General features: G+C 42.5%; 1 long non-coding RNA gene across 1 annotated transcript in view; it reads left to right on the top strand.

Annotated features, from left to right (window-relative positions):
• LOC112549749 overlaps nt 1–7,401 on the top strand; it is a 168,197-nt gene extending 160,796 nt beyond the window's left edge. The window contains exon 3 of the long non-coding RNA XR_003093253.1: nt 7,220–7,401. This is a non-coding gene — a long non-coding RNA (uncharacterized LOC112549749). The remainder of the gene's footprint in view (nt 1–7,219) is intronic.
• The last annotated feature ends 234 nt before the right edge of the window (nt 7,402–7,635 follow it).

Genomic DNA, 7,635 nt, shown 5'->3' with positions numbered 1-7,635 from the left:
TGAGGGCTGGGAGAGCATGTGGGGGCCTCGTGGCAGAACCCCCCGCACATGGCATGGGGAAGTGGGGGGCAGCAGGGATTGCCCCCCCCACCTGGAAGCAGCCAGTGAGTGGGGGCTTTTATTTAAAGAACCAAGAGCTGGGGCAGGTAGGGCAGCAATGTGGGGTGGGGCGGGGGCCGGGAGGGAGGGGGGGCGGGGGCTGGGAGAGTGGGCAGGGGTTGGGGGCACTCAGGGCGGCTAGGGGAGCAGGCAGGGTATGGGGCCTGGCAGGAGTTCCCCCATGGTCCCCTCCCCCCTCCTCCAGCCTCCCTTTCCCCACCTGCTACTGACCAGCATGGAGTCCGGGTCCAGCTCCCTGCTGCCACAAATGGAGACTGCCCAAATCGCTGAAGCTCTCTGAATCTTTTCTGAATCAATTTGGAGAGCTTCAAATCAATTTGGACCTTTTAATTGGTCTACTGATTCAATTCAGATTCGGAGATTCGGCTTCCAAATATATATATATGCAGTAAATAATGCTCAGAGTAAGACAATATGGGGCAATGTGGAAAACCAGAAGGGTTTTTTTTAAACATATTACTTTTACTGTTAACTGGCTGGTGGCTCAAAAATGTAGTATAGTCACCATATAAATTAGAGATGGAAAGACCTCATATTAGATCATCTTTTACATCCTCTTGTCATTGTGGGATGGTTCCCTCAGTGAACTCCTGAATGTTTTGTCCAGTCAGCATTTAAGTATCTCAGGCAATGGGGATTCAGCCAATTCTGTTGGAATCCTACCCCACCATATAGGAGACCTCATTGTTAGAAAATGTTTTCCAAAAGCATACATTTTCTCGGTATTTTTCCATTGTTTCTACATATACCCCTGGTACAGATCTCAACAACTGCTGTCCCTCTTAGGTGTTTACATCCTCCTGAGACTTTCAGAAAATTACCATATTGAAATGAGTCCACTTTTAGCCAAGGTATACAGAGTCTGTTCCCTTCATTTCCCTACTCCTGCTCCAAGTCCTTGAATTATTTTGTTTTCTTTCTGAATTCCCTCCAGTTTGTCAACATGTTACTCTTATTTTCTTGTTGCTGGATCAGGTGTCCATAAAATCATCAATGATCCACAACCAGCCACAAGCCAAGATGGAAAAGAGTAGCCATAGAGACAGCTCAAGAAGCAGAATGAGGTACAAAGCAAGATAGTTTGCTTTAGATGGGGAGGAGAGAGACAAGACAAAAATCCAGGAAAACATAGGGGCAGAAACAAGGAAAATGTGGGAAGGGGCAGGCAGGAGCATGATGAGCTAGGAAGAGACAACCCAGTACAAATGGCTAGGCCAGACCATGTAGGTACATGCTTGCACTGGAATCTGTGCAGAGCCATGCCACTCCAGGGACATGGAGGGAGGGAATTGCTTTCTGTGGTTTGCAGTTCATTGGGAAAGGAAAAGAGGGCCATCAGACATGTAAAGGGTCTTTCTATTTATGACAGACCCTGGCTAAACTGTCCTCTACTACATTTAAAAAAAGTTGGGTTCCAATCTCCCCAGGTTATTTTGCTGTTTGATTCTGCCAACCCATGCACTTTTGGCCCCTTCAGTGGCAGTGTGACCCACAAGCATTGCTATTCCTCTAGTTCATTAATGAAAACATATAAAGCAATAGTGCCACCCTCAGAAAATCTCTTCATTCCCAATTACTCGCTGTTCCCTATCTGTCAGTCAAGTGTTAATTGTCTTATGGCTGGTGTTTCTGTTGCTCTCCCCCACAACCATATCATAGTGCTCCACAGGATTACCTCATGGGAGGAGGCAACCTGGGTGACCATGTGTTTTGCAGATGTACAAAGCCAGCTCTGTTTACAGGCTTTTTCCTTGTGACTGGAAAATTATGGTAGGAAAAAAATCTCTGTGCTATATCATAGTCTCTTGGTGGTCGCCCCCTATGTCCAACCCTCTGGGCCTTCCAAGATGCTGTCATTTTACCCCATAAAGCAAACAGACCTGAGGTAGATCCAGAATGGATTACAGTATAATCCAATTCATAGGGATTGGGTACTTTTGAAAATGAACTTTTTTTTCTGGCTTGCAGCCAAAAAACAAAATAAATGTTATAAGTGTAATGTAATGTTTTTAGAGGAGATGATGGTGGAAAGAGAAGGCTCATTTCCATATCCATGATAAAGAATTGTAGGGCAGGGGGGCAGGGAGGGAGAGTTAAGTTGATTTTTGAGTGGTGTGAGAACCAGCCTACATACTAGGTAAAGAATTTGAATAGGAAGTTATTGATAGTTACATTTCACGCTTCATCTTCAAGCATAATATTTGTCTGCAGAAGTCAATATTTCATTTCTAATCATCAGAACAATATAAGACAGACCCTCGGTCTCTGTTTCTTTATAAAACAGCCTAAGCCTGAACCATTTATGACCTTCAGGGGGCTCCACATAATTAGCATGATTAAAGGAGCAGCATAATTTTAGCACCAGGGACTGAAAACCACAAATTGCTGCGGATCACATATTTTCCAAAAGAATACCATTCACATGATTGTTTTGTTCTAACTGTTTTTTAAATATTATTCCATTGCTTGGATTTGGGCTCCTAGTTGTAACAGATTGCCAGTTCCCAGATAAAATGTCTGACATTACAAAAATGTTTCCATTGCTCAGGGAAACTATTATTGGATTGCTCTAAAGTTTTAGGCTAAGTTTGATGTTTGTATTATGATACTGCTGAAAGAAATCATGGCTATAGGGGTATAGGTTGTAGCTATATTGGTCTAAGGACACAGGCAGACAAGGTTCTTTGGGTAAATCTGATATATTTTATTAGAATAATTAAATGGGAAAAAAAATTCTTAGTAAGCTTTTGGGTTTAAAAACCTTTTGTCAGGCTGAGAAAGTCTCTGCAGTTGGTGTGTGCTCTTCCTGGATGGAATGAGTAGTAAAGAAGCTAAAGGCTAGGATGCAGGCAAGAAAGCCAGTCACTGAAGATATAAATTGAGTTGTCAGTGGGTGAAAGACAGTTGGTGGGGGAGGGGTGGAAGGGGGATGAATGTAGCAGGTAAATAGTGGAGAGGTACCTGGGGAATCAGATGTTAGGCAGGTTATAATGTCATAAATCCAATGTCTATATTTAGTCCATGTTTTTTTGTATCCAGGAGATTGATGAAGTGAAGTTCATAGGCTCATTTGTGAAAAGTGTTTTGTAAATTCCCTTTGAGGATTAGAACTGAGAGACTGGAGAGAGAGAGGCTTTCTTGTGAGAAATGTGCCCTCACCAATAATTGGGTATTCTTGTCTTTGATAGATTTCCAGTGTGTGTTTATTCTGGTGCGCAGTTGTTGTTTGGAATGCATACTGGAAATCTATTAAAGACAAGAATACCCAATTACTGGTGGGGGTACATTTCTCACAAGAAAACCACTCTCTTTGCAATCTCTCAGTTCTAATCCACAAAGAGAATTTACAAAAGACTTTTCATAGATGAGCCTATGAACTTCACTTCATCAACCTCCTGGATACAAAAAATCATGGACCCAGCCTCTAGCTTCTTTACTACTCATTCCATCCAGGAAAAGCGCACACCAACTGCAGAGACTTCCTCAGCCTGACAAAAGGTTTTTAAACCCAAAAGTTTGCTAAGAACAAAAATTTCCAACTATTTAGTTAGCCTAATAAAAGATACCAGATTTACCCAAAGAACCATCATGGCTCTAAGCACTTTTCAGATATATGCTTTTATTTCACTAGACCATATTCCATTCTCACCTACTGTTTTTACACTTCTAACTATGTTGATTTCAGCTGGATGTATGCTGTTGTGAATTAGATAAAAATCAGACCCAGAATGTTCAGCAGCAAACAGTTATAGTTTGTCAGCCATGAAGAAATGGCCTGCATTAGACAGTTCTGTACTGCAAGGGTGGCCAACCTGTGGCATGCATACCACAAATACCCAGGCAACCTCTGTGTGTCACATGCAGCAGACTGAGGCAGGAACAGAGAGCACAGAGACAGGTTAGGAAGCAGAGAGCAGAGCATGGGCAGAGGAAAGGGATTGGAATGGCACTCTGAGAGGATTCAGGGCTTATCTTGTGACATACCTGCCACAAAATTTGGCCTCCACTTCTGTAGTGTTTCAAAAGAGGGCACACCATAAACAGAAATAAACAAAAGCTCTTGTAGAGGGCGGGGTACCACTGTAGTTTGGGACACCTGAAGAAAGACTAAATTAATAACATACCTTAAAGTCTTCTCCAGAGTAGAGTGGTCAGACATGAGAGTGGGATCTGTTCATCAAATTGAAGACTTTTCAATTCCCTCCCCACTTTCTCTTGCCATATAGGTCATTACAAACACAGTCCCTACATGGAAACAAGCATAAAATAGGTAGCCTCCTTCTCCTCTTCTCAGCCTACCATCTTGAGATAAACACCACTGGTTCAGCATGGAGGAATGAAAAATAGTTGAATGTCCATAGCACTGTTTAGCCTGAGAAGGAAAGGTCTCCATCCTCACCCAAGCTGTTCTCCACAATAGCACAGAGTGGTCATGGATCATCCATATCTTCTTTCCTGCTATTTTCACCAAATCCACCAAATAGGAATTTTCACCAAATCCACTGTTATGTCTTGCTCTTCACACAACAGACGTAACATGGAGAAAACTGATGGGTACAGTTGGGTCCCAAACAACCATGTTTACTACATATACACAGACATGCAAGGCCTCACTGTACATACCTCTGGCTGACATCTGGCAGCTTCTAAAATAAAGAAAAGGGTGAAGTACCCTATGAGAGAGTTCACAAAATGTTTAACAGGATCCTGTCATATCCCACATTACACCCACTAATCTTACCATCTGTTGGGCTCTACTGTTTAGGCAGCCCTCTAGAGTTAACATGCTCTTACTGTTCAAGATCTTCCTGTGTTAAAAGAAATTAAGGAAGCTACAAAATCTGCTTGTACAATAATAACAGTGGGTGTTCTTAATGAAACCAGTGTAAGCGGGTTGAATGGCACATCTGGGATGGTTTTAAGAGAACTTGATACCATAGATGACTTCTATTTAAAGCTGCTTACTTTAGCATGTTGGATGGGTGAGGCTGAACTTAGCCATAGGAAAAAAGCAGGAGTCAATGCAGAAGGTGAATGTATGAGCTCTAACTGGGCAATATCGATCACTACCAATTTTGATTTGATATTTTTATAGTCAGGGATTTGCCTAGAATAAAGATGAAGAGATCCAATTGGGCAATAAGGGCTAACATTAAAGGAAAGAAAAGCAAAAACAAAAGCAAAAAACCCCTTGAGCCCAGAGTATTGGTCTGAAGGTAAAACAGGGAAACCTGATTACAAATACTGTTAATATGTTTAGTTGGGAGGGGAAAAGGGTGGAGAATGTGAAAGTTAAAAGGTAAAGTAAAAGCAGTATGTTTAAGTGAAGAAGGGCATGAATTTAGTGCAGGTAACAAAACAAGCTGTGACAAGAGAAATCCAGCTGAATAATATCAAAATACCAGTTATGAACGGTAAGGCCTAAATTGGAAATACTGGGGGAAATAGAGCAGGAAGCAAAGGCAAAGCCAACAATGAAAAGGCTCCATTGTACTGTTGAGGCAGCTTGTCTGTTTGTAGCTGTTCTAAAACTTCCAGAATGGTAAGGGCATTCGTGAGGATGCTGGAGTAGCAGAGGAGTTTCATTAATTCATTGTTAAAGATGATTGAGAAATTTCTGTTTCCAGCGCTCTTTTCAGAGGGCTATGGAGTACAGCCTTGATCGAGATTTAAGTCTTTAAGGAAGAAGTTATGGATCAGCTTGGAGTAAGTTGTGTGCAATAAATCATTGAGGCCACAGAGTACTCATTTGAGGGAAATTAAGTGTGAAAAAGCTGGGGTACTGACAAAACAGTGTATTATATGTGCTTAAACATAGTGATTATTCCTGAAGACTGATAAATCCACTAACAAGGTGAATATTTTTAATAAAAGAGTCAAGGAAGATCCTGGCAAGCCCTGCGTCAAACCAGTAAATCTCACCTCAGTCCTGGAAAAAAATAACTGAGAATATAGACTTGTATAGCATTTGGGGGTCATAGCTTGTGAACTGAGAGCCAAACTCACACAGGTTCTGTAAAGACAATGATGTTCTCTAACCTGTTAGGAATATTTGATCGAAGTAATCAGTAGACAAAGATACCCCAACATTCACCTGGATTTTGAAACAACTTTCAACAATCAGTTATTTTGCACTGAGCACTTTTTAAAAGAGATTAAGAAGTGAGTGAGTGTTTATTAGAACATCCTTTTTAAACAGAACTGAATAGAGTCATTTGTAAGAACAGGTGGCACAGTACAGCCTGTCATGACCCAAAGGGTATGATTTTGTGTGTGCTTCGGCACTGCAGAATTATTTCCCACCACATGGAGCTTCCTTTGCACGGTGCAATTCTCAGTTGCATAGAGAAAACCCCGGTGCAAAGGAGTTCCCACCACCCATATGTAAATTTGTTTCCCACTATTGGCTGTTTCTAAATTATTCCCACGTGGCGGCTCCGCGTGTGTCTTAGAGGAGGATACAGGGGCCTGATCAACCTCTAGCCTCTCCCCGTCGCCGCACAATCCCTCGACGTACCCCAACCTGCGCACTCGTGGAGAGTCACCTTTTGGACTCTCATTTCAGTCGTTCCACGGAGCCTAGCAAACTCCGTGAGTGGTATCCAGAGCTCTGTTCGTGTTCGTTTAGCGGAGCCTAGCAAACTCCGCTCGTGTGTCTTCGGTGGAGCCTAGCAAACTCCGCTTGTGTTTGTCTGTAACTGCAACTCAAGAAAGTTTTTCCTGCCTGCACCGCGACCACCTATGGTGTAAGTAAAACAATCTTTAATCAACCGCTACGCGTCAGTGCCTAATTCTAGTTCGCCGTGCCGACCTTTACCCCGGCCCACGTGCCCGGGCTGCTGGCCACAGCCCCTCGGCCCCGACACAGCCCAGTGCCATTTTAACAATAGTTGTGATAGAATTGGTCCTTGCATCAGTTTTTGCTGATGACTCTCCACTGATTTTAATGGATTTACTACAGCTTTACACCAACATAAGCAAAAAAGGGAGGCGGTCGACTATATCCACATTGTTCCTGGTTTCTGGGAGATCATCCTTTTTTTTTAAGAGTCTTTCTTTTTTTCTTTAGTAATCACGACTATTCTCTTTCCGTTACAAGGTACAAAGACTTGGACCTGAATTGGCAGAGTACCTATTGTGCTGGTGCTTAAGGAGAGCATCCAGGAAGAGCACACACCAACTGCTGCAGCTTCCTGAGCCTGACGAAGGGTTTTTGAACCCGAAAGCTTGCTTAATAACTATTCTCCAACCATTTGGGTTGGTCTAATAAAAGATATCAAATTCACCCGATGAACCTTGTCTGCCTATATCCTTAGACCAACACGGCTACAACCTAAACCCCTGGTGCTTAAGGAAACACTTTATAGCAGCTTTGGATAAGTTTCTCTTGGCTGTGAGAGTAAAGGAAATCGGGAGGAGAATGCCTGCACAAAGGAGGGAAACCCACCAAAGCTGGTCATGTTCTTTCCTTTTTTAACAAAGCTGGCCTATCACGTTACAAATTTAACATTTAAA

Source organism: Alligator sinensis, unplaced genomic scaffold, assembly GCF_000455745.1.
Source record: "Alligator sinensis unplaced genomic scaffold, ASM45574v1 scaffold254_1, whole genome shotgun sequence".
Lineage (NCBI taxonomy): Eukaryota > Metazoa > Chordata > Crocodylia > Alligatoridae > Alligator > Alligator sinensis.
The sequence above is the reverse complement of the archived record's forward strand: the minus strand, read 5'-3'. Positions and strand labels throughout refer to the sequence as shown.